The sequence below is a fragment of the Cherax quadricarinatus genome, chromosome 15, assembly GCF_038502225.1.
Source record: "Cherax quadricarinatus isolate ZL_2023a chromosome 15, ASM3850222v1, whole genome shotgun sequence".
Classification (NCBI taxonomy): Eukaryota; Metazoa; Arthropoda; class Malacostraca; order Decapoda; family Parastacidae; genus Cherax; species Cherax quadricarinatus.
In genome coordinates, this window is record NC_091306.1 from 25,921,950 (window position 1) to 25,949,193 (window position 27,244).

At 47.5% G+C, this 27,244-nt stretch overlaps 1 long non-coding RNA gene across 1 annotated transcript in view; it reads left to right on the top strand.

Annotated features, from left to right (window-relative positions):
* The first annotated feature begins 259 nt into the window (after positions 1-259).
* LOC138852728 (uncharacterized) overlaps positions 260-27,244 on the top strand; it is a 189,528-nt gene continuing 162,543 nt past the window's right edge. Inside the window, exon 1 of the long non-coding RNA XR_011392045.1 lies at positions 260-953. This is a non-coding gene — a long non-coding RNA (uncharacterized lncRNA). The remainder of the gene's footprint in view (positions 954-27,244) is intronic.

Consider the following 27,244-nt stretch of genomic DNA (forward strand, 5'->3'; position numbering starts at 1 on the left):
TGAAGTAGAATCAAAGACATTATGATAATAAACAAAGGCAAGCCGAAATCTGGCGGGGCTGGTCCATGGTCCCATAGAAAACGCGTAGCTAAGATGACACAGGCGCCCGAGTGTCGCCATAGATCTACCCACCTTATATCTACCTTCCTTCTATGTCTGCATGAGAACACCAGTGTTTGTTCACCAGCCCTCGCTTAGCAGCATGAGCGCTGGGATAGTGAGAGTAAATTCGATTTGGATTAGCTAGGTGATATTAGGAAGCGTGTAGAGGTGCGCGCGCAGCAGGCAGCAGGAGATGGCGCGCCTGCTAGGCATCCAGGTGAAGCTACTACTGCTTTTTATGCAACAATGCAACACCTAGCAACACCCACGCAGTGTTCGGTCACCCTTCAGAGGGGGTCGAAGGGTAGATAAGGGGCAGAGGTGGAGCGTCATGGCCCCAGAGAGAGGTTCACCTGGATAAAGAAGGGATTATTGGTAGGTGGCAACACGGGGCGTCCCGGCGGTGTGGAGCTCAGCATCCATCCATCCACACGGAGCATTAGTGGTCCCAACGTGGCTCAGGGTGCGCACACACGCTGCTCCTCTACCCTGCACCAGTAAGCTAACACCACCCTGCTCGCTAACAAGTACCTCTCAGTGTTCAGCTTGGATCTAGTGGTGCTAGCAAGCTTGTTGATCCCTGCTGGTGCTCAAGTGTTCCACTCACACCGTCTATTGTTTGTGATTTTTTAAAGGTTATATAAATCAGCACCACCTTGATCTGTGTAGGGGGAAACACGAATCACTCATCCAGGCTGGATGAAATTGGATGTTCTGCTGCTCGTTGTGTGCCAATAAAGGTGAATATTGTGAGGTGTGCGGACTTAGAGATTCCTCAGAAGTGTAATGCTGCTAGCTGCTGCTGCTGCTGCTGCTGACTGCTGAGCACGCCGTTTACATGAAGCTTGAAGGTAAACAAACGAAATTTTGTTTTCCCTTTCAATCTCTTAATTCCAGTAACAATTGTGCCTATAGTACGGTTTCATGCGTTTACTCCACTAAAATTTAAGGTATCAGAAGTGTTTTCTTGGAGAAATGTCCAGGTGACCAGAGGGAAATACCAGCACAGCTTGAGTCACCGGTAGTGCTACACGTGATATATGTAGAAGTTAGTGTAGTGGTGTGTGTGTGTGGCGGCCGGACTCCGGCAGCAGATGCCAGCACCGCACACTGAACAAAGAAACACCCAACACCCCCCTCCCTAACATCCAGACCTCCAGCCTCAAACATCCCCCCTCTCTCCGGCTTTCTTTGAAGGCTGGGTTAGGATCCCAAACAAAGGGGCTCCCAGCCACCCCTCTCGCCCGCCATTTTGCTCTTTATATGGCTCCTCTCCTCCCCCTCTCACCCCCCTTCCTCCTTATTGGACCCTCCCAGCAGCAGCAGCACCCTCTCTTGTCCCAGGGGTATCCTGTGTGTTCCCCTTTCCCCCTTGTTCCCCCGCTGGTCTCCAGTGCAGCTGCCTTCTGGGGAACGCCGCCGCCGGCCACAGCTGCCCCCGGAAATGCTACGAGCGTGGTACATAGATTTTTTTCCCCCGTCTATCGTGCGGTCCCACGTGGGAGGCCTGAGCCCAGACTGAGCATGGTGGGGGCACACTCCTCCTGCCTCGTCACGCACATTTCACAATATCAGGCCGGCGGTGAAAGTTTTCCAGCCGCCTGCCCTCTGTCATGTACTTTCTGTGTGTGTGTGAGATTTCCCAGTGACCTTCACGTCAATCAGTGGGTGAGCTTTGTGTGCATGTGACTGGGTCTCTCTCTCTCTCTCTCTCTCTCTCTCTCTCTCTCTCTCTCTCTCTCTCTCTCTCTCTCTCTCTCTCTCTCTCTCTCTCTCTCTCTCTCTCTCTCTCTCTCTCTCTCTCTGTCCCTCCCTCTCTCTTTCTCTCTCTCTCTCTCTCTCTCACTCTCTCTCTCTCTCTCTCTCTCTCTCTCTCTCTCTCTCTCTCTCTCTCTCTCTCTCTCTCACTCTCTCTGTCCCCCTGTCTCTGTCCCTCTGCCCCTCTCTCTCTCTCTCTCTCTCTCTCTCTCTCTCTCTCTGTCCCTCTGTCCTCTCTCTCTCTCTCTCTCTCTCTCTCTCTCTCTCTGTCCCTCTCTCTGTCCCTCTCTCTCTCTCTCTCTCTCTCTCTCTCTCTCTCTCTCTCTCTCTCTCTCTCTCTCTCTCTCTCTCTGTCCCTCTGTCCCCCCCTCTCTCTCTCTCTCTCTCGCTCTCTCTCTCTCTGTCCCTCTCTCTCTCTCTCTCTCTCTCTCTCTCTCTCTCTCTCTCTCTCTCTCTCTCTCTCTCTCTCTCTCTCTCTCTCTCTCTCTCTCTCTCTCTCTCTCTCTCTCTCTCTCTCATCCACTGTCATTTTATATTTAGTTGTTAAACATGATCATGGTCCAGGGTGGATGCTCCCGTCCATCACGGTAAGTTACTTATATCTTTATATTAATTCATAACTTATTGCTTCCTCTCTCATTATTGCCTTTCTCACCCCCCCCCTTTTTACATAAACATGCACTGTATGACTCTGTATAGCGCTTAGTTTTGATTGTAACGATAATTGTAATAGTTCACTGTAACATGTGTCTCATCGTTTTTTCTCTCGATCTATGTTGCTGTTCCATCTTCGTCACCCCTTACCTCCATTAACCCCCTCCCTACCTCCATCACCCCTTCTTAACCGCCATCAACTCGCTCCCCTTCTCTCTCTCTCTCTCTCTCTCCACCCTCGAAGCTGAGTGGCAGACTGAGCAGGGCGACTGTATAGGCAAGTCTCCTAACACCTGGTGTTCCTGTTCACCCGGCAGTAAATAGGTACCTGAGAGTTAGTCGCTTGTTGTGGGTCGCGTCCTGGACTTTAGGAACAGGGCGGAAATGGTCATGCAGCTTAGCTTTGCTGAGTGACAGACCAGTCGGGAAGCGGGCTGCGGGGGCGCTGACCCCAGAAAACATCCTTCAAGTATTCAGGGTTACCTTAAAGGCCAATATATTCAAGAGAAAATTTACAAAAAAAAAAAAAAATTTTTAAAAGGCCAAAAGAGGGAATCAAAGACCAACTCAAAACATTTCTTTCAGTTGCAGATGAGCGAGACAAAAGTGGTAATTGCCAGCTTTATTCAGACAACGTTTCGTCTGCGCAAGCAAACTGTGATTATAGTGTCCATTATTGCTTTCGTGTGTTATCCATAATGGGTAGATATTCCCATGTCTTCTAATGATACGGGGTCTTTCAAGCTTAAATTAATGCGATTAGATATGGTTGAATGAATTGGACGTTAAGAGACCATACAATAAGTGTCAGGGGCTCGAGACTGTTCAACTGCCTCCCAGCACACATAAGGGGGATTACCAACAGACCCCTGGCAGTCTTCAAGCTGGCATTGGACAAGCACCTAAAGTCAGTTCCTGATCAGCCGGGCTGTGGCTCGTACGTTGGTTTGCGTGCAGCCAGCAGCAACAGCCTGGTTGATCAGGCTCTGATCCACCAGGAGGCCTGGTCACAGACCGGGCCGCGGGGGCGTTGACCCCCGGAACTCTCTCCAGGTAAACTCCAGGTATCCAGCATGGGTCAGTAGGCCTACTACAGTATTCATTCTTTATGTTCTTAAAACTCAAGTCAGCTTCCTGACAGCGACAAAGAAATGTGTAGCACAGGAAGTTATGGAACTCAGTACCTTAATTATTAAGGACAGGAGATAAATTATGCAAGATGAGTCACTATTGCAAACAAACCATACCACGGGCGGGGATAGTCTTGACAGTCACTAGTGACATGATCAAGATGACAGTTACTAGTGACATGATCATCAAAATCAGTCACTACTGATATGATCAAACAAATACGGTAGAGGGATTAAAAACCAAACAGATCACTGGGGAATGAACTGTTGTCAATGTTGCCCCGTGGCCTGATCGCTAAAGCTCTCGCTTCACACGGAGAGGATCTGCGTTCGATTCCCAGCGCGAGTAGAAACATTGGGCGTGTTTCTTTACACCGGTTGTCTGTGTTCACCCATCAGTAAAATGGGAGTTAGTCGACTGGTGTGGGTCGTATCATGGGACGAGGACCTAATTTGCCTGAAATGCTCTGTATAAAAAGGGGCTTTCTGTATAGTAGTATGTCACTGATGTCAGCTGGGCCTGTATACCTTGTACATGTACTTGTAGTAAATGAAGATATTATTATTAAGGGTTGTGAGAGAAAGTACAGAGCTGGGCAATCATTAGACCATGGTTCCAGGACCCGGCCATCGATAGGCATTCATTACGACTTAAATTGAGTTCATTAGTTGCTTTCTCCGATAAATCCCTACAAACGGGTATCGTAACCGGATAACTACGGGTGTTGGTAATGCGTAGAGCAAACTCCCGACTAGCATCATCAAAGCCAGTAAGTGTATAAGGTACAGGTCCACATAAGTACAATTATCATACATAGTAACGTGACAGAATATACTATAGTGAAGGATGTCTGTAGGCACACAAAGGTGCTCAGGTTTTATTTCCTATTTTCACTTGATACTTTTTTTCATAAAGCACCGTAAGTGTCCGGGGCCCAAGACTGTTCAACAGCCTCCCATCAAGCATTAGGGGAATTACCAATACACCCCTGGCTGCCCTCAAGAGAGAGCTGGACAGATACCTAAAGTCAGTGCCGGATCAGCCGGGCTGTGGTTCGTATGTTGGACTGCGTGCGGCCAGCAGTAACAGCCTGGTTGATCAGGCCCTGATCCACCAGGAGGCCTGGTCATGGACCGGGCCGCGGGGGCGTTGATCCCCGGAATAACCTCCAGGTAAGGAAGGTGATGGTAGGGAGGCTGGCGGTGACTTGTTTCCATGGAGATCCTTGTAATATTATTTAAAACGTGGCAGTAAGTTACAGTAGGAGTCAGTCATGAGGATGACCTTAAAACACCTAAGTAACTCGACTCTGAAAATCTGTTACAATAAAAGCGAGAACTTAAGGTAGCTTCAGTGGTCAGTCGTCACGTGAGGTCACAGACCCTGAGCTGCTTTGGGGATTAGCGTGGACGGTTACAAAGCATGGCTTGCTTCTGCAGTGTTTTAAAAACTGAGTTTGGAGAGTTGAAGGAGGAGGTCTTGCTTCTCCAGGAGGAGATTAGGAGGCTGAAGGTCCACCTCAATGGGCCTGGGAGAGAGTGTGAGGTGGTTGGAGATGTGGGGAATGAGGCTTCTAGCAGTGAGGTGCAGTCTGTCTCTCACTGTGAGGAGGCTGTAGGTGGGGAGGTAGCAACGGGTACCAGCAGTGAGGTGCAGCCCAGCACCTGCTACAAGTGGCGAGTTGTTCACAGTAATGGGAGGCGCATCAGAGTAAGGAAAGTTAAGAGTGAAGATCTGAAGGTAGGAAATCGCTTCTCTGTTCTCCAGGATGAATGTACTTCAGTGGCCAGTGAAGGTAAGGGTACTACTGCCCCTGCTAATGAAGGTAAGCGCATTCTTGTGGTTGGTGACTCTCAGGTAAGATATGTTGACCGTGCTTTTTGTAATAGGAATAAGAAGATGAGAGATAGAGTGTGCTTCCCTGGAGCTGGTGTTGGGGACATTGTCAACAGACTGGATAATATCATGTCAGGTAATGGGAACAAGCCCATTATCTGTCTCAGTGCTGGTGGAAATGATATTGGGAAGGGTAGGAGAGAAGAGCTGCTAGATAAGTACAGGTCAGCTATAGATTTCATTAAGTCTAAGGGAGGGATCCCAATCATATGTAGCATCTTGCCTAGAAGGGGAGTAGGAAATGAATGGTTGTCTAGGGCAATTGGTGTAAATTGCTGGCTAGACAGATACTGCAAGGAACTTGCAATCCCATTCATTGACAACTGGAACAACTTTTATGGCAAACATGATATGTATGCAAGGGATGGGGTTCATCTCTCTGGGGCAGGGGTGGTAGCACTTGCAGACTCGATTGAGAAGGCCATTGGTGAAATGCCTATGATTTTAAACTGATGGAAGATAGAGGTATGGGTGTGTGTGGGAAACAAGCAGGTTGCAACACTAGGGTTGGAAACAGTAAATGTATAAAAGGCATTCAGCATGAAGTTATAAATAAAGACAATAGAACAGGTCAGAAAACAAAGGGGGACAGCAGAGGGCAGCAAGGGACTAGCTCCCTTAAGGTTTACTATACTAATAGCAGGAGTGTTAGAAATAAGATAGATGAGCTAAGATTAATTGCAAGTGCAGGAAACATAGATATTATTGCTATAACAGAGACCTGGCTCAATCTGAAAGATAGAGAGATGCCATCTGAATGTCACATACAAGGCTATAAATTATTCCACACTGACAGGGTCAACAGGAAAGGTGGTGGAGTAGCGATGTATGTCAGAGACAATTTAAATTGTTGTGTTAGACAAGATATTAAATTAGAAGCGTCAGCCACTGAATCTGTTTGGTTACAGCTTCTCGAGGGCCGAGAAAAACTAATTTTGGGTGTGATTTACAGGGCCCCAAATCTTGATAGGGAGTGCAGTAAACTTCTATGGGACGAAATTCGTAAGGCATCTACATACGAAAATGTTGTGCTAATGGGAGATTTCAACTATAGACAGATTGACTGGAGCAATTTGACAGGAAATTTAGAGTCGGGTGACTTTCTTGATACGATCCAGGATTGTTTTTTAAAACAGTTTGTGACAGAGCCAACTAGGGGAAATAACCTCCTTGACTTGGTTCTTGCCAGTAGGGAAACACTAATTAATAATCTTGAGGTTAATGATGAGCTTGGGGAGAGTGATCACAAATCACTCAGTTTTAACATATCATGGAATTCCCCTAATAATGGCAATCAAGTCTCCGTCCCTGACTTTCGCTTGGCTGATTTCATAGGACTGAAAAATTACTTAGGTGGGCTGAACTGGAATGACCTGACTAGGGGTCAGGTAGGTGGTGATGGTTGCCGATATGATGCTTTCCAGGGCATAGTTCTAGCTGCTCAGTCAAATTATGTTCCAAATAGGGAAATCAGATCAAACAAAAATGATCCTAAATGGATGAACAATAGATTAAAATATCTGATTGGTCAAAAGAGAGGCATATATAGGCAAATCAAGAGGAGAGGGGCAATTAAGAAATCGATATATTCAGTTAAAGAGAGAAATAAAAAAGGGAATTAGAAAAGCAAAAAGAGATTATGAGGTTAAAGTTGCAAGAGAATCGAAGACTAACCCAAAAGGATTCTTTCAGGTATACAGAAGTAAGATCAGGGACAAGATAGGCCCACTCAAAAGTTCCTCGGGTCAGCTCACTGACAGTGATAAGGAAATGTGTAGAATTTTTAACACATACTTCCTCTCAGTTTTTACACAGGAGGATACCAGTGATATTCCAGTAATGATAAATTATGTAGAACAGGACGATAATAAACTGTGCACTATTAGGGTCACAAGTGACATGGTCCTTAGGCAAATAGATAAATTAAAACCTAACAAATCCCCAGGCCCTGATGAACTGTATGCAAGGGTTCTAAAGGAATGTAAAGAGGAGCTTAGCACACCTTTGGCTAATCTTTTCAACATATCACTACAAACTGGCATGGTGCCAGATAAGTGGAAAATGGCAAATGTGATACCTATTTTCAAAACAGGTGACAGGTCCTTAGCTTCGAACTATAGACCAATAAGCCTAACCTCCATAGTGGGAAAATTTATGGAATCAATAATTGCCGAGGCAGTTCGTAGCCACCTTGAAAAGCATAAATTAATCAACGAATCTCAGCATGGTTTTACAAAGGGACGTTCCTGCCTTACGAATTTATTAACTTTTTTCACTAAGGTATTTGAGGAGGTAGATCATGGTAACGAATATGATATTGTGTATATGGACTTCAGTAAGGCTTTTGACAGGGTCCCACATCAGAGACTATTGAGGAAAATTAAAGCACATGGAATAGGAGGAGAAATTTTTTCCTGGATAGAGGCATGGTTGACAAATAGGCAGCAGAGAGTTTGCATAAATGGGGAGAAATCAGAGTGGGGAAGCGTCACGAGTGGTGTTCCACAGGGGTCAGTGTTGGGCCCCCTGCTGTTCACAATCTACATAAACGACATAGATGAGGGCATAAAGAGCGACATCGGCAAGTTTGCCGATGACACCAAAATAGGCCGTCGAATTCATTCTGACGAGGACATTCGAGCACTCCAGGAAGATTTGAATAGACTGATGCAGTGGTCGGAGAAGTGGCAGATGCAGTTTAATATAGACAAATGCAAAGTTCTAAATGTTGGACAGGACAATAACCATGCCACATATAAACTAAATAATGTAGATCTTAATATTACGGATTGCGAAAAAGATTTAGGAGTTCTGGTTAGCAGTAATCTGAAACCAAGACAACAGTGCATAAGTGTTCGCAATAAAGCTAATAGAATCCTTGGCTTCATATCAAGAAGCATAAATAATAGGAGTCCTCAGGTTGTTCTTCAACTCTATACATCCTTGGTTAGGCCTCATTTAGATTATGCTGCACAGTTTTGGTCACCGTATTACAGAATGGATATAAATTCTCTGGAAAATGTACAAAGGAGGATGACAAAGATGATCCCATGTATCAGAAACCTTCCCTATGAGGATAGACTAAGGGCCCTGAAACTGCACTCTCTAGAAAGACGTAGAATTAGGGGGGATATGATTGAGGTTTATAAGTGGAAGACAGGAATAAATAAAGGGGATGTAAATAGTGTGCTGATAATATCTAGCCTAGACAGGACTCGCAGCAATGGTTTTAAGTTGGAAAAATTCAGATTCAGGAGGGATATAGGAAAGTACTGGTTTGGTAATAGAGTTGTGGATGAGTGGAACAAACTCCCAAGTACCGTTATAGAGGCCAGAACGTTGTGTAGCTTTAAAAATAGGTTGGATAAATACATGAGTAGATGTGGGTGGGTGTGAGTTAGACCTGATAGCTTGTGCTAACGGGTCGGTTGCCGTGTTCCTCCCTTGAGTCAATGTGACCTGACCTGACTAGGTTGGGTGCATTGGCTTAAGCCGGTAGGGACTTGGACCTGCCTCGCATGGGCCAGTAGGCCTTCTGCAGTGTTCCTTCGTTCTTATGTTCTTATGTTCTTATGTTTTAAAAATAGGTTTGACGGGAGTGTGAATTAGACCTGAGGAGCATGGGGCATAACATAAGAAAGAAGGAGCACTGCAGCAGACCTACTGGCCCATGCTAGGCAGGCCCAAATCATCTACTGACCCATGCTAGGCAGGCCCAAGGCACTTACTGGCCCATGCTAGGCAGGTCCAAGTCACATCCACTTAAGAAGAAAGGCCAGCAGTCCTAGTCTTGTTTTATTTTATAAATTCATCGTTTTTCACCACGATCGCACGTGCAAAGAAAATGATAGGATGGATAATGAGAACTTTCAAAACGAGAGATGCCAAGCCCATGATGATCCTTTTCAAATCACTTGTTCTCTCTAGGCTGGAATACTGCTGTACATTAACATCTCCATACAAAGCAGGTGAAATCGCAGATCTAGAGAGTGTACAGAGATCCTTTACTGCACGTATAAGTTCTGTCAAGCACCTTAACTACTGGGAACGCTTGGAAGCACTTGACTTGTACTCGTTGGAACGCAGGAGGGAGAGATATATCATAATCTACACTTGGAAAATCTTGGAAGGAATGGTCCCAAATCTGCACACAGAAATCACTCCCTACGAAAGTAAAAGACTGGGCAGGCGATGCAAAATGCCCCCAATAAAAAGTAGGGGCGCCATTGGTACACTAAGGGAAAACACCATAAGTGTTCGGGGCCCAAGACTGTTCAACAGCCTCCCATCAAGCATTAGGGGAATTGCCAATAAACCCCTAGCTGCCTTCAAGAGAGCTGGACAGATACCTAAAGTCAGTGCCGGATCAGCTGGGCTGTGGCTCGTACGTTGGACTGCGTGCGGCCAGCAGTAACAGCCTAGTTGATCAGACCCTGATCCATCGGAAGGCCTGGTCATGGACCGGGCCGCGGGGGCGTTGATCTCCGGAATAACCTCCAGGTAACCGCCAGCCTCCCTACCATCACCTCCCTGCCTTCCCTCCATTCCCTCTCCTCATCTTCCTACCCACCTCTCCTTCACTTTCCCACCCTCAGCCTCATCGCCCTCTTATCTCCATCATTCCCAACCCTCCCTCCCTCCCTTCCTTCCCATTGTTATTGTTCCTTTTCCACCAGCATTCTCTTGCATCCCCTCCCTCCATTGTTTCCTCCCTTACCTCCACTATTCTGTTCCGTCCCTTCCCCCTCTATTCTGTTCCCTCCCTCCCCCCTCTATTCTGTTCCCTTCCTTCCCAACTATATTCTGTTCCTTCCCTTCCCCCCCCCCTTTATTCTGTTCTATCCCTCTTTTTCCTCATGGTCCCCCCATTCTGTTCTCTCTGTCTCCCCCTCCCCATGCCTGATCAAGCTTCTCTCCCTCTCCAAGCTTCTCTCCCTCTCCACGCCGTAAGCTTCTTTCCCTCTTCGCGTTTCAGGCTTCTTCCTCTCCATGCCTCAAGCTTCTCTCCCTCTCCATGCCTCAAACTTCTCTCTCTCTCTCTCCACGCTTCAAGCTTCTCTTCAGTTTTCAATAAAGCTGGCTGCGTGGCACCTATGTTATGCTTGGTGGTTCACTTGTCTGCGTGTTGAGAGCCTCATTATGCGCTATAACGTGAGAGGCGAGGCCTACCGCTGCCCCTGACAACATCAGTAGTCACACTACACACCCAGCCATATCCTCTCCAGTCTACCTGGCAAAATTTGATACATCATCAGTGTGTTGCTGTTTACTCCATGTGACACTTACACAGTGGAAACAAAATGGAATAATGTTTTCCCTGTCATATCCCATCATACAGGATGGGTCACAGTTTTGGTGTTGAAATGTATCAGCCTCAGTTGGGAGACTTGCAAGTAGAGCAATGCGGATATCGTCAAGTGTCCCACTAATTGCCATTCACGCCGAGGAAAGGAGAGGCAAAACCTGGTCGACAGTCATGTTTGCATCCTTGGACCACCTCCTCATCTCAGCTTCTGTGATGATAAGTTCATCAGGTTAAGTAAAGTAAGATTATTTAGGCACAAGTACACATAGGTACACTTATACACAGTGTAAATTATCTGGGATAGTCCCAAAAAGATGACCCTGAGTGTTTCTGCGGCTGACAGAAGCATGAGCTTGGTCACACTGCTTGTGTACAAGGAGACTCAGGAATTGCCTTCAAGAGAGAGCTAAAGTCAGTGCCGGATCAGCCGGGCTGTATATAACAAAAAGGCACAATACCGTGACTGGAACGATACACAAATACACTACTACTTCTACTACTACCACCACTACTACTACTACTACTACTACTTCTACTACTACCACTACTACTACTACTACTACTTCTACTACTACCACTACTACTACTGCTGCTGCTGCTGCTGCCACTCTGCAGCTGCCACTCTGCTGCTGCTGCTGCTGCTGCTGCTGCTGCTGCTGCTGCTGCTGCTGCTGCTGCTGCTGCTGGCTGCTGCTGCTGCTGCTGCTGCTGCTGCTGCTGCTGCTGCTGCTGCTGCTGCTGCTGCTGGCTGCTGCCTGCTGTTGCTGCTGCTGCTGCTGCTGCTGCTGCTGCTGCTGCTGCTGCTGCTGCTGCTGCTGCTTCTGTTGCTGCTGCTATTGCTGCTGCCGCTGCTGCTGCTGCTGCTGCTGCTGCTGCTGCTGCTATTGCTGCTGCTGCTGCTGCTGCTGCTGCTGCTGGTGGTGCTGCTGCTGCTACTGCTGCTGCTGCTACTGCTGCTGCTGCTGCTACTGCTGCTACTGCTGCTGCTGCTGCTGCTGCTGCTGCTGCTGCTGCTGCTGCTGCTGCTGCTGCTGCTGCTGCTGCTGCTGCTGCTGCTGCTGCTGCTGCTGCTGCTGCTGCTGCTGCTGCTGCTGCTGCTGCTGCTGCTGCTCTTGCTGCTGCTGCCTGCTGCTGCTGCTGGCTGCTGCTGCTGCTGCTGCTGCTGCTGCTGCTGCTGCTGCTGCTGCTGCTGCTGCTGCATGCTGCTGCTGCAGGGCTGCTGCTGCTGCTGCTGCTGCTGCTGCTGCTAGCTGCTACAATGCAGGCTGCTGCTGCTGCTGCTGCTGCTGCTGCTGCTGCTGCTGCTGCTGCTACTGCTATGCTGCTGCCACTGCCTGCCACTGCCGCCACCGCCGCCGCTGCTGCTGCTGCTGCTGCTGCTGCCTGCTGCTGCTGCTGCTGCTGCACTGCCACTACCACTGCTGCTGCCGCCAGCCTGCCGCTGCTGCTGCTGCCACTGCCGCCGCTACTGCCACCACCACTGCTGCTGCTGCTGCTGCTGCTGCTGCTGCTGCCACCTGCCTGCCGCCGCTGCTGCTGCCAAGCACTGCTGCTGCTGCTGCTGCTGCTGCTGCTGCTGCTGCTGCTGCTGCTGCTGCTGCTGCTGCTGCCTGCTTTGCAATGCTGCTGCTGTGCTGCTGCTGCTGCTGCTGCTGCTGCTGCTGCTACTGCTGCCACTGCCACCGCTGCTGCTGCTGCTGCTGCTGCTGCTGCTGCTACTGCTGCCACCGCCACCTGCCTACTACTGCTGCTGCTGCTACTGCCACTGCCACCACCACTGCTGCTACTGCTGCTGCTGCTGCTGCTGCTACTGCTACTGCTACTGCTACTACTGCTACTGCTACTACTACTACTACTACCACCACCACCACTCCTTCCTTCTACTATATAGCCGTCCTGCTCCACTTCTTGTTAGTGTGACTTTGTAAATGGTCCAAGCCGGACCGAAACGTCGTCGTAAGCTTCTCTCTTCTATGTGTGGGTTATTTGTGTACTGTGGCTCGTACGTTGAACTGCGTGCGGCCCGCAGTAACAGCCTGGTTGATCAGGCCCTGATCCACCGGGAGGCCTGGTCATGGACCGGGCCGCGGGGGCGTTGATCCCCGGAATAACCTCCAGGTAACTCTGGTCAACTGATAACTGAGACTTGGAAATCACGTGAGACAATACGCAAATAAGCAGCACATTATAGACTGGAACGTCTGACGACGTTTCAGTCCGACTTGTACCATTAACCTGCCACAAGTCTCAGTCTCTGAAGTGCGGGTTATTTGTGTATTGTTCCAGTTACGGTATTGTGTCTTTTGTTCGAGTGAAACTGCCATTTGTAAAGTATTAAGAATATCTCGTTATATTCTAAGGGCGTATACACCGACAAGAGCCAAAAACCAAGGTGACAAGACCCTAAACCAAGGGGACGACAGCCTAAACCAAAGGAACGACAGCCTAAAGCAAGGGGACGACAGCCTTAACCATGGCGACGACTGCCTAAACCAAGGGGACGACAGCCTAAAGCAAGGGGACAACAGTCTAACCGAGGACAAGAGCGCAAACCAAGGCGACAGTAACCTAAACCAAGGGCACCACAGCCTAAACCAAGGGGACGACAGCCTTAACCATGACGACGACTGCCTAAACCAAGGGCACGACAGCCTAAACCAGGGGGACTACATCCTAAACCAAGGGGACGACGTCTTAAACCAAGGAGGACGACAAGCTAAACCAAGGCGACAGTGTTATGAACGCTCGCAGTTAATATATTGCTTGGCTTCACCTTTAGATGGCAGCACTACAGAGGACATGATTAAAGTGCTGAAGGCATCCACATCTTCGCCAGAAACAAACACGCAACGATAGATTCGAGATTCTGAATTTATCCTATTTGAATGCATTGTGTTTGGTTACATGGAGGTATAGAGTAAGCTGTCTTATAAAGATTTATATAGTGGGATTTTTTTTTTTAAGTAATTGAGATTGAAAGATTTCATCTACACTTGAACAGTGCATACTAGGAAGGCCTTTCTACACGCTGTTCAATCTTGCATGAACTTTTTCAGTAGCTTTCACGAAAAAGGCACTATATAAAGGAGCTTATTGAGCCTGGTAAGAGTTTACAGAGCTTTATAAGAAAACTTATCGAACTTTATCTTTATGCGAACTTAAGGAGCTTTATAAGAGAGTTTACTGTGAGGTAGAAGTGATATGTATAACCATCTACGAGTTCAACGTTTCGCTCTGAATCTGTTACTACTACAACTGCTGCTGCTACTTCTGCTGCTACTACCACTACTACTACTACTACCACTACTACCACTACTACCACTACTACTACTACCACTACTACTACTACTACCACTACTACTACTACTACCACTACTACTGCCACTACTGCCACTACTGCCACTGCTACTGCCACTGCTACTACTGCCACTGCTGCCACTGCTGCCACTGCTGCCACTGCTGCTGCTGCCACTGCTGCTACTGCTGCCACTGCTGCTGCTGCTGCTGCTGCCACTGCTGCTGCTGCTGCTGCTGCTGCTGCTGCCACTGCTGCAGCTGCTACTGCTGCTGCTGCTTCTCCTGCTGCTGCTGCTACTGCTGCTGCTGCTGCTGCTGCTGCTGCTGTTGCTGCCGCTGCCGCTGCTGCTGCTGCCTGCCGCTGCTGCTGCTGCTGCTGCGCTGCTGCTGCTGCCTGCTGCTGCTGCTGCTGCTGCTGCTGCTGCTGCTGCTGCTGCTGCTGCTGCTGCTGCTGCTGCTGCCTGCTGCTGCTGCTGCACTGCTGCTGCCACTGCTGCTGCTGCCGCTGCTGCACTGCTGCTCCGCTGCTGCTGCTGCTGCTGCTGCTGCTCCTGCTGCTGCTGCTCGCGCTGCTGCTGCTGCTGCTGCTGCCTCTGCTGCTGCTGCTGCTGGCTCTGCTGCTGCTGCTGCTGCTGCTGCTGCTGCTGCTGCTGCTGCTGCCTGCTGCTGCTGCTGCCTGCCGCTGCTGCTGCTGCTGCTGCTGCTGCTGCTGCTGCCGCTGCTTACTAATAATAATAATAATAATAATAATAATAATAATATACCATAGACATTGTATGGTACGTTTTGGATGAATCTTGCAGGTTGCATGAATTTTGTGTATTGGATGAATCTTGCGTGTGGGATGAATCTTGCGTGTGGGATGAATCCTGCGTGTGGGATGAATCTTGCGTGTGGGATGAATCTTGCGTGTGGGATGAATCTTGCGTGTGGGATGAATCTTGCGTGTGGGATGAATCTTGCGTGTGGGATGAATCTTGCGTGTGGGATGAATCTTGCGTGTGGGATGAATCTTGCGAGTGGGATGAATCTTGCGTGTGGGATGAATCTTGCGTGTGGGATGAATCTTGCGTGTGGGATGAATCTTGCGTGTGGGATGAATCTTGCGTGTGGGATGAATCTTGCGTGTGGGATGAATCTTGCGAGTGGGATGAATCTTGCGTGTGGGATGAATCTTGCGTGTGGGATGAATCTTGCGTGTGGGATGAATCTTGCGTGTGGGATGAATCTTGCGCGTGGGATGAATCTTGCGTGTGGGATGAATCTTACTGGTTGCATGCATCTTACGGTGAGGATGAATTTTACGGGTTGGATGTAACGTCGGGGTTGGATAAATCTCACGTGTTTTAACGGGTCTTGCGGGTTTTAAGGGGTCTTGCGGGTTTAGCGCTCGTCAGTTTGTCTCCTTGAAAAGCCTAAAGAGCTTTACCACAACTTGAGAAAGCTCTACACAACACTAAACTTCGCTCTGATGAAAGCTTCTCCCGCAGCCCGTGTCAGTGTCAACCCGCTGTTTCGCCCTCAGCTGTTATTAATCCAGTGTTATGTTATATTTAAATTTCTGACGTCAGAAAGCAGCAGATAAGACGTGGTGAAGTGTTTGTCAGGACCACGGTTGGAATCCCCTTACATGGGTTCAGTGTCAACTTTAAACCTGTTCCCGTAAGTTTAATGGTTCAGCTGTGTTCTGCTTGTTATATTATGAACATATAAACATAAAAAAGGAGAAACAGCAGGAGTAGGCCTACTGGCCCATGCTAGGCAGGTCCAACCCACACACACACACAGTTACTTTATCTCGAGGTTCTCGCATCAGTGACGCTACCCGACAGTTTGTTCCACTCATCCACGAATCTGTTACTTAATCTGTGCTTTCCTATATTCACGAGAATCACTACACCTGCTTGGATCAACCAGGCTGTGAGAGAGAATACAAGTGTCTTTTTTTCCTATCAACACTGATGGCTGTGTCTAAGAGCTGCCAGCAGCAACAGCCTGGTCATCAGGCAGGCAGGCACCAGATAGATCTAGTCAAGGGCCAAGCAACAGGGGTAGGACAACTCTGGAAACCCATCAAAGAGTCATTCAACAATGTTTCTTTCCTCCAGGGAGTGTTCAATCCCATATACATTGATTCCACATATTGCCATTTTGTAAGTTGGGCGAAATTGCAGAGCTGGAGAATGCCGATTGTATGACCCTTGTGGGTTTACCTCTTAGTTTTGATTGTAATAATTGATTGGAGAATGAACAGAGAACCCTCACCTCACGTATACGAATTAAGTCAAGTACCCAGAGTAAATTACTGAGAATATCTTAAGTCTCTGGAACTCCCTGCAACTATGGGGAGGAACAGTCGTCATAATTTACGCCTGGAATATTACAGAGGGCCTGGTCCCAGATCTGCACACCGATGTAACCCCCTGCTATAGCAAGACAACTCGGCAGACACTGTAGTATACCATATGCTCTTGCGCTACCCTCAGCAGGATGGATATGAGGTGCACTGTATGTATATATATATATGTATATATATATATATGTATATATATATATATATATATATATATATATATATATATATATATATATATATATATATATATATATATATATAAACTAGCAACTTAGGAGACAAAATCTAAGTTTAAAACCTATGAAGAAGTGTTGGGTTATGGCAGGATTGGTGTTACATGTGGTAAGAGGGTGTGGTTTTCAGGCCTAAAAGAAAAGCTGTTTTGATTAAAGGCGACGTTTTGCCCACACAGAGTCATTATCAAGTCAATAAAGGGCATAATGACAGTGACTGACATCATGGCAGTTGATTAAATACTCGTGATGAATAGATTCCATAAATGGACATAACATTAAGTAACAGTTGGTATATCGCGAACAGCGAATTGTGTGGTGAAGAATGGTGAATTGTGTAGTGACTGGATAGTGAACTGTGTAGTGCGAGACGGGTGGGTAGTCAGTGCTAGTCACGGCCCCAGTCATTACATGTCGCGGTTACCGAGCGAGATACGTGGGAAATAGGTATTTTTATTTTTGACAAGTTTCGCCAGCCAGTGCCTTCATCAGACCAATACAAAGAACGGTGGAAGAAAGGAAGGAGTTTGAAGTAATCAGTCCCTCAGCTTATTTATAGGTGATGAGCATCTACGGTCCTCATTACCTTCTCCAAGGCTGAGGGACTCATTACCTCGTCTTTTGTATATACTTCTACAGTCTTCACGTTACGTCCTTGTATTTTAATGATAAAGCCACTGGATGGCGAAACGTCTACAAATTATAGATACCCAGATGTTGCACAGGTGTTTAATTCTTCACCAGAAGAAACGTGTATACACATGCACAGCCTGTGGTAAGCACAGAGGGTGGAACACCTGTTCGACTTCCCAAATCGTGGAGAAGAGTGAAAGTGGATTGTACAGTCACTGTTCAGAGCGGTGACCTAGTGTCCAGCAAGCACAGGTCAACCTGCACGGTTCACTGACCCTGGTGGTTCAGAGCGGTGACCTAGTGTCCAGCAAGCACATGTGCGGTCATGTAGTAGGTTCATACAGGTTAGTCTCGTCCCACGAGTTAGTGTACATGTGAGAACACAAGAATGAAGGAACGCTGCAGCAAGTCTACTGGCCCATGCTAGGCAGGTCTAACTCATGATGGTCAATTAGACAAATGTGCAGCATCTGGGTATCTTTACTCTGTAGACCAGCGTGTCTCAACCGGGGTTCCCCGGAACCCTAGGGTTCCGCGAGAGGTCGCCAGGGGTTCCGTGAGAAATAGTAATAAACAGGCTAATAATATGTAAATATATTTTTTTAGTAATTTTTGTGTTTAGCTTTATATTCGTAATTTTACTCTACACGTACGGCATATTCTTGGATAATTCTTGGATGTTATAATAAAGTCTTGAACGTGTTATATCATTTAAAAGTATAATAATCATAGGGAATATGTTTAGCGACGTCTCTACGGCACCAGTGTGAAAGAGCTTTTAGTGGTCAGTGGACGTGACGGATCCAACATTGTCAATAACGATTAAGTTATTGTCAGTGTTTTTGTTTTGTTTATATGATATATATATTATTGGTTATTTATATTTATTTTTGTTTACAGATATGATTTTTTTGTGTATGGATGAGAACCTCCGTATGAGGCCTCTTAAACAAAAAATTTGATTTCATTTTTTTTTTGCATTGTCAGTAAACTTGAGAAAAACTTAAGTTATTTTTTTGCATAAACCAGTTATCAGAAAAACATGTATTATATTTTCCTTATGAATTTTATGTTTATAAAAGAGAAAGAAAAACATTAATAATAATAATATTTAATAATTTTTATGTAGTGGTTCCCTGAGACGCGAAAATTATTTCAAGGTCTCCTTCCGCAAGGAAGAGAAACGCTGCTGTAGACTCTTCACCAGTCAGTGACTACCAGTACAGTACAGAAGACTGGAGAGGTACAGGATGAAGTAATCAGTCCCTCAGCCTAGACGCAGGTTCAGTACCGCGGTCTCCATCAATCTGAAGCACAGGCAGTTGAACTTGAATGGTTCGCCGGTACATATCCTGGCCCGGGTGTTTCCCAGCGGTGACCCGGCGGTGACCCGGCGGTGGCCCCGCGGGTCGGGGTGTCGCTCAGCTTTCTTTAGCACAGGCAGGAAGAAGTGGGCTTATATACTGGAGTCAGGTGAGAGATGAAGGCATTGCCTAACTCATACCAACTTACATCCATGAAGTTACTCACAGTACTCACTACAGTGGCTCTACCTAGGAAGTTATTCCACTCATCCACACCCCTGTCACCAAGTCTAGTACTTGTTTATATCCTTTCTCAGTCTAAATTTTTCCTGACTGGAATCCATTGCTGCGAGTCCTGTAATGGTTAGGTACCTTCAACACACTGTACTCTTTGATAAATTAGACACATGTGCAACACTTGGGTATCTTTGCTGTGGAAACGTATCGCCACACAGTGGCTTCATCAGTCCTATATAAAGAAGAATGGTAAAGATCAGAAGGAGCTTGAAGTAATCAGTCCCTCAGCCTGGAGTCGACGTTACAAGTGTTATCAAGAATAATGGAATGACTACATCGACTCCAGGCTGAGGGACTGATTACCTCAAACTCCTGATCTTCACCATTCTTTGTATAGGACTGATAAAACCACTGTGTGGCGAAACGTGTCCACAACAAAGATACCCAAGTGCTGCATATGTGTCTAATGTATGAACTTGTTGGTTCTCTAGACCATTTATCAACACACTGTTTATATTCCCCTTTATCTCAGTCCTCAAACCTGCAACTAGTTAACTGTTAACTCACTCGGTGAACATAAAAACTAGACAGCGTTGACAGATCGAAAAGCCAGTTTTCATCTGCACTGTGAACCAATTGTTAACTATACAGGGGGGAAAAGTGGGACAGGTGAAGAGACAGGTTATATGGCAGGAAGATGTTCATCAGGGTTTTCAAACCCCGTGTGGCATTTCCGCAGTGTTGAACAGTGAACGAGGCGAGGCCGGAAGTTGTGTAGGAGGGGGAGGGGAGGGGTGAACCGTTTACCATGAGTGGGGCAGGTGTGTAACGGGTTTGGGCAGCATAACAACCACTCCTGCAACAGTGTGTGTGTGTGTGTGTGTGTGTGTGTACTCACCTAGTTGTGGTTGCAGGGGTCGATTCACAGCTCCTGGCCCCGCCTCTTCACTGGCCGCTACAAGGTCACTCTTTCTGCTCCATGAGCTTTATCATACCTCTTCTTAAAGCTTTGTATGCATCCTGCCTCCATTAAATAATTTCCCAGATAATTCCACTTCCTGACAACTCTGAAGAAATACTTCCTAACATCCCTGTGATTAATCTGAGTGTTCAGCGTCCAACTTTGATCCCTTGTTGCTGTGTCCCATCTTTGGAACATCCTGTCTCTGTCCACTGCCCGGTGTTATGCTCACCCCAGGATCCTTTTCCTTGAGTGAGGTTTGTAGTCTCTGCCCCCCCCCTAGACTGTACTCCGTCTGCGGTCTTCTTTGCCCTTCTCCAATCTTCACGACTTTGCACTTGGTGGGGTTGAACTCTAGGAGTCAGTTTCTGAACCAGGCCTGCAGCCTGTTCAGATATCTTCGTAGTTCTGCCTGGTCCTCTTTCGATTGAATTCTTCCCATCAACTTTACGTCATCTTCAAACAGGGACACTTCTGAATCTATTCCATCCATCATGTCGTTCACGTATACTAGAAGCAGCACCGGTCCTAAGACTGACCCCTGTGGAACCCCGCTCGTCACAGGCGCTCACTCTGACACTTCGTCATGTACCATGACTCGCTGTTGTCTTCCCGACAAGTATTCCCTGATCCATTGCAGTCCCTTCCCTGTTATCCATGCCTGGTCCTCCAGCTTTTGCACTAATCTCATGCGTGGATCTGTGTCAAACGCCTTCTTACAGTCCAAGAAAACGCAGTCTACCCACCTCCCTCTCTCTCTCTTGTCTTACTGCTGTCACCCTATCATAGAACTCCAGTAGGTTTGTGACAGGATTTCCTGTCCTTGAAACCGTGCTGGTTGTCGTTAAGCTCATTCGTTTCTAGGTTCTCCACCACTCTGCTGATAATCTTCTCCATGACTTTTCTTAATATACATGTCAGTGACACTGGTCTGTAGTTTAATGTTTCGTGTCTGTCTCCTTTTTTTTAAAAACTGGGACTACATTTGCTGTCTTCTATACCTCAGGTAGTCGCCCTGTTTTAATAGATGTGTTGAAGATAGTTGTTAGTGGTACACATAGCGCCTCTGCTCCCTCTCTCTCTGGACCCATGGAGAGATCTTATCCGGTCCCATCACCTGTGAGGTATCTAGCTCGCTTAGCAGCCTCTTAACTTCTTCCTCGGTCGTATGTATTGTGTCCAACACTTGATAGTGTACCCCATTTCTCCATCTTTCTGGAGTCCCTTCTGTCTCCTCTGTGAACACTTCTTTGAATCTCATGTTTAGCTCCTACATTCTTCGCGGTCGTTTCTTGTGATCTCCCTTCTTCAGCCTGATTACCTGGTCCTTGACTATTGTTTTCCTCCTGATGTGGCTGTACAACACCTTCGGGTCAGATTTGGCTTTCGCTGCTATGTCATTTTCGTATTGCCGTTGGGCCTCCTTGCTTACCTGTGTATATTCATTTCTGACTCTACGACTGCTCTCCTTATTCTCCTGGGTCCTTTGCCTTCTATACTTCTTCCATTCTTTAACACATTTGGTTTTGGCCTCTCTACACCTTTGGGTGAACCAAGGGCTCGTCCTGGCTTTCACGTTATTTCTGTTACCTTTGGGTACAAACCTCTCCTCAGCTTCCTTGCATATTGTTGTCACATATTCCATCATTTCATTTACTGACTTCCCTGCCAGTCCTCTGTCCCACTGAAGCCTGTGTAGGCCCCAAGGGGTCTTTCATATGTGATGTCCTCAATATCTGCACTACTCAAGGTGAATACTAGGTCCAGTCTTGCTGGTTCATCCTCTCCTCTCCTCTCTCTCTCTCTCTCTCTCTCTCTCTCTCTCTCTCTCTCTCTCTCTCTCTCTCTCTCTCTCTCTCTCTCTCTCTCTCTCTCTCTCTCTCTCTCTCTCTGGTAGTGTCCCTTACGTGTTGGTACATGAGGTTTTCCAGTACCACCTTCATCATCTTAGCCCTCCACGTTTCTGGGCCCCCATGTGACTCCAGGTTCTCCCAGTCAGTTTTCTTGTGATTGAAGTCACCCGCAATCAGCAGCTTTGCCCTGATCACATGAGCCCTTCTGGCCACTTCAGCCAGTGTGTCAACCATCGCTCCGTTACTCTCATATTCTTGCCTTGGCCTCCTGCTGTTCTGTGATGGGTTATACATCACTGCATATTACCACCTTGGGACCTCCAGACTGAAGTGTTCCTATTATGTAGTCTCTTGCTTCTCCTCTGTCTCCTCTCTCCAGCTCATCAAAATCCCATCGGATTTTGATGAGCAGTGCCACTCCTCCACTCCCCCTGTTCCCTCGGTCTTTCCTCAAAATCTTATATCCCGTTGGAATGATGGCATCTGTTATCATTCCTGTGAGCTTTGTTTCTGTGAGAGCTATGATGTCTGGTGATGCCTCTTTGATTCTTTCATGCCATTCTTCCATCTTATTTGTTATTCCATCAGGGTTGGTGTGCCATGCCTTCAGTTTCCTCTCCAACACTGTGTTCTGGTGTGTGTGTGTGTGTGTGTGTGTGTGTGTGTGTGTGTGTGTGTGTGTGTGTGTGTGTGTGTGTGTGTGTGTGTGTGTGTGTGTGTGTGCGTGTGTGTGTGCGTGTGTGTGTGTGTGTGTGTGTGCGTGCGTGTGTAGCAGTGAATAGTGCTGGCAGATGAGACAGGAAGGAGAGAGGAAGGTTATGGTGCTGGCAGACGAGACAGGAGAGGAAGGGGAAGGTAATGGTGCTGGCAGACAGACAGGAGAGGGAGGGGAAGCGTCCTCAACTCCGGCTCTAATTAAAATAACAATTGTTGGTTACCTGCAGCCGCCTCCGCAGGTCACCTGTCCCGCGGCCTGGTCCCAAACACGGATAGTGTGTCTTAGTTCTACATAAGAAATAACGTGCCGGTCCGTACCAAGTAAATGTTACAACGTACTGGAGAGACGTCAAAGAGAAAGGGCAGTAAATGAAAAGGGGAGGGTGTGATTTGTTTTGGAAACGTTAAACATGGTAGAGGGCAACAAACAGAGAAGAGGGGGCGAGAGTGCACCAAAAACAGAGAAAAGCAGAAGAGTGGAAAGTGGTTGTTCTGGAAGCCGTAAACAGAAAAGAGGAAGGTGGAAAGGTGTTTGTGAAACCTTAAACCGGGGTTAAATGGTTTAAACAAGAAGGGGGCTTTATTTATGAAGGAAGATTCAAGAGAGGAAGAAGGAAAGTGGAGGGGGTTGAGAGAACAAGAACACGGAAAGAGGCAATAGATAATTTGACGAGGATACTCGTGTAGAAAGCCATTGACGGGAGGAGAGGTAGGGAGTTGACCTGTCCTGACCTGAGGGACTGGCGACATAACCCGATTTCAAAGACTGGTTACTGGACCTGACCTCACGGGATGCTGTGAAATAAAAGAGATGGCGGTTGCTAGGATGCTGCGAGGTGATACAAGAGATGTCAGATGCTAGGATGCTGCGAGAAGATACAAGAGATGGCAGATGCTAGGATGCTGTAAGATGATACAAGAGATGGCAGATGCTAGGATGCTGTGAGATGATACAATAAATGGCAGATGCTAGGATGCTGCGAGAAGATACACGAGATGGCAGATGCTAGGATGCTGCGAGATGATACAAGAGATGATAGATGCTGTGTACTCAAGACCTGGGTCTTGTAGCGTATGGAAGGGCAGGCAGCCATCCTGCCCTTAACCACTTGTCAAGGACAGATGCTAAGCCTCAGGAATGCAGTCAGGTGAGGTAGGCCTATTGTGTTCTCTGCCTCCCAGCCTACCTACCTACCTACCTTCTCTGCCTGGGAAAAGTCTACCTTAGAAGTCTTTCCTCGGGAAAGTATCGAGTTGGACAAATAGAGAATTCATTCTGTTTGAGTTTGTTACAGCTTGGTGTTACGACCAGTTCATTTGTCCAATGTATCCTTAGCTACCTAGTATATTTGTCCAACCTATACTTTTTAGTGTCCAACCTGTACTTAAGTTCTTAGTGTATTTGTCCAACCTGTGCTTGACTTCCGGGTGTACTCACCTATTTGCGGTTGCAGGGGTCGATTCACAGCTCCTGGCCCCGCTGTTTGCTGGTCGCGTCCGTGATGATGTTTTGGCAACTTACATGTGTGTATAGCTTGTTAAATGTTATTCAGGGGTCACGCACACGGTCCTTCCGTACGTCTGACCTTGCAACGCCCCGTACGTTTTAAGTCACATTAGAATAAGAGATGAATATGAGGAGGGTGTCTGTTGAAGACAAGACCCGGATTTAGCGAAGACAGGAAGCGGGTCTGTAGAATTCCCGTCATTTAAAGCAATCTCTAAGTGTGTGTGTGTGTGTGTGTGTACGGAGGATTGTATGATAGGTCGAGGGAGAGAGAAATTAAGTGTATGCTTGCCTGAGGGCGCATATGTAAGACCGGGAGGAGGCGGTCGAGCCGGTGTATGCGTGTAAGGAGGCTCGTATGACGTCGAGCTGGTGTATGCGTGTATGCTCGACTGATGGTCATGTGTGGGTTGAGGGAGTGTTGAAGGCTGGGGGGAGGGAGGGATCAATATTGTCAAGTCTGCTTGGTTGGTCAGAGGAGAACCATCCATCAGTGACTCATCAAATGGTCCCGGGTGGTGGTTCCTGGAGTGGTTCTTCGACCTGAAGCAACACTCAGAGACCTGGAGCAACTCTAACAGACCTGGAGCAACTCTAAGAAACCTGGAGCAACTCTCTCAGACACCTGGAACAAGTCTCAGAGACCTGGAACAAGTCTCAGAGACCTGGAACAAGTCTCAGAGACATGGAACAACTCTCAAGAGACCTGGAGCAACTCTCAGAGACCTGGAACAACTCTCAAGAGACCTGGAGCAACTCTCAGACACCTGGAACAACTCTCAAGAGACCTGGAGTAACTCTCACATTGCTGTGATGGTGCAGCACACGTCCAGGACTGTTGCAGCACTTGGGTCATTTAATAAATGTTATTAGAAACTTGACAGGTATATAAATGTGACACTTGTTCAACATGTGGCTACCTTTATTGTGGAAGCGTTTGGCCAGCCAGTGACTTCATCAGTCCAGTGCACAGAAAAACGGTAGATGTGAAGGCGTTTTTAAGAGGCAGTCAGTCCCCCTCAGCCTGGAGGTGATGTGTTCAGTCTTATCATTCCGTTATGAAGACTGTTGGACTGACTAGTTTGGGTCAGTGGCTTAGGCCGGTAGGTGACTTGGACCTGCCTCGCATGGGCCAGTAGGCCTGCTACAATGTTCCTTTTTATATTCTTATGAAGATATATCCAGGCTGATCGACTGATTACCTCAAACTCCTTCACATCTTCCACCGCTTTTCTTTGTACATAGGACTGATGAGGGCACTGACTGGCGAAACGTTTCCACGGCAAAGACGCCCACGTCTTGCTCCCCCTAACGCCTGGACTGTCCCAGTGTCCTTCAGAATTCTTCAACCAACTCTTGGTGGATTCATGTTGAACAAATTCAGTTTTATAAATTATATAGGAAATCACTGGTTTAACAGGATAGTTTGTGGATGAATTGAACTAGCCTAGCATGGACCAGTAGGCCTGCTGCAGTGCTCCTCTTGTTTTTTTTTACGTTCAAATGTGTACTTTGGCGTTTGACTTCGTGCTGCTAGCCGCAACATCTCGAGTGGTCAGGCCATCAACCGCCCAGGGCGTCTTGCCTGGGATTGGATCGCGGGAGGCTGTGACCCCCTCCCCCGACAAGATTACATGACTACAGGTAAGTTATAGGTTCCTTGTAGCACATAATTAAATACCAGGTGTGTCAGGTGTATCCTCCCCGAACCAGGTGTGTCAGGCGTATCCTCCCCGAACCAGGTGTGTGTGTGTCAGGCATATCCTCCCCAGACATCCCCTGGTAGATGCGCACTCTCTTCCCAGTTAGAGAGAATATCCCCGCAGCAGGTGTGGCTTACACTCGGCAGTGAACACATCTGCGCCACGATGACACACGTTATGTTCCCTTTTATTCGTTTTCTGTTTACCAGGAAATCTTTGAGTGGTTGAGGTTGGAGAGGTGTGGGTGACGGTGATGCCCTGTACCTCCAAACCTGCCAGCAAGTCACCTTTACTGCTCACTTAAGCGCGATTTTAATAGTGAACCTGTGGCTTGAATCACGTACAGTGTCAGCATAACCCAGGAGTCTGGTACAGTGTCAACATAGTACATACTAGAGTAGCAGACTGTATGGAATGGAGCAGACTAGCCTCAAGACCGGGATAAGAGACTGCAAGCCGTCATATGAGTCAGGTCCGGCGTTACCATTACCCAGGAGTCAGGCTCGGCATTCATCAAGGCACACAGCAGCCGAAGTAGACTGGAGTGCCGGCATATCTTGAGCTGTAGTGGAGGGAGAGCTGCAGCATCCAGCCTCTCCTGCCACCCCTTTGGCCGCATCCCTTGATTTCCCAGGTGTGTGTGTGTGTGTGTGTGTGTGTGTGTGTGTGTGTGTGTGTGTGTGTGTACTCACCTAATTGTGATTGCAGGGGTCTAGACTCAGCTCCTGGCCCCACCTCTTCACTGATCGCTGCGAGGTCCTCTCTCTCTCCCTGCTCCATGAGCTTTATCATACCTCGTCTTAAAGGTGTGTATGGTTCCTGTCTCCACTACATCACTACCCAGACAATTCCACTTCCTGACAGCTCTATGACTGAAGAAATACTTTCTAACATTCCTTTGACTCATCTGAGTCTTCAACTTCCAGTTGTGACCCCTTGTTTCTGTCCCCCCCTCTCTGGACCATCCTGTCTCTGTCCACCTTATCTATTCCTCGCAGTATTTTGTATGCCGTTATCATGTCTCCCCTAACCCTCCTGTCCTCCAGTGTTGTCAGGCCGATTTCCCTTAACCTTTCTTCGTAGGACATTCCCCTTAGCTCTGGTACTAGCCTTGTTGCAAACCTTTTGCACTTTCTCTATTTTCTTGACATGCTTGACAAGGTGTGGGTTCCAAACTGGTGCTGTATACTCTAGTATGGGCCTGACGTACACTTTGTACAGTGTCTTGAACGATTCTTTACATAGGTATCGGAACGCTATTCTCAGGTTTGCCAGGTGCCCATATGCTGCAGCAGTTATCTGGTTGATGTGCGCTTCCGGAGACGTGCTCGGCGTTATACTCACCCCGAAATCTTTCTCCTTGAACGAGGTTTGCAGTCTTTGGCCACCTAGCCTATACTCTGTCTGCGGTCTTTGCCCTTTTCCGATCTTCATGACTTTGCATTTGGTGGTTAAATTCGAGTAGCCAGTTGCTGGACCACGTGTCCAGCCTGTCCAGGTCACTTTGTAGTCCTGCGTGATCCTCATTTGATTTGATTCTTCTCATTAACTTCACATCGTCTGCAAACAGAAGCACTTCTGAGTCTATCCCTTCCGT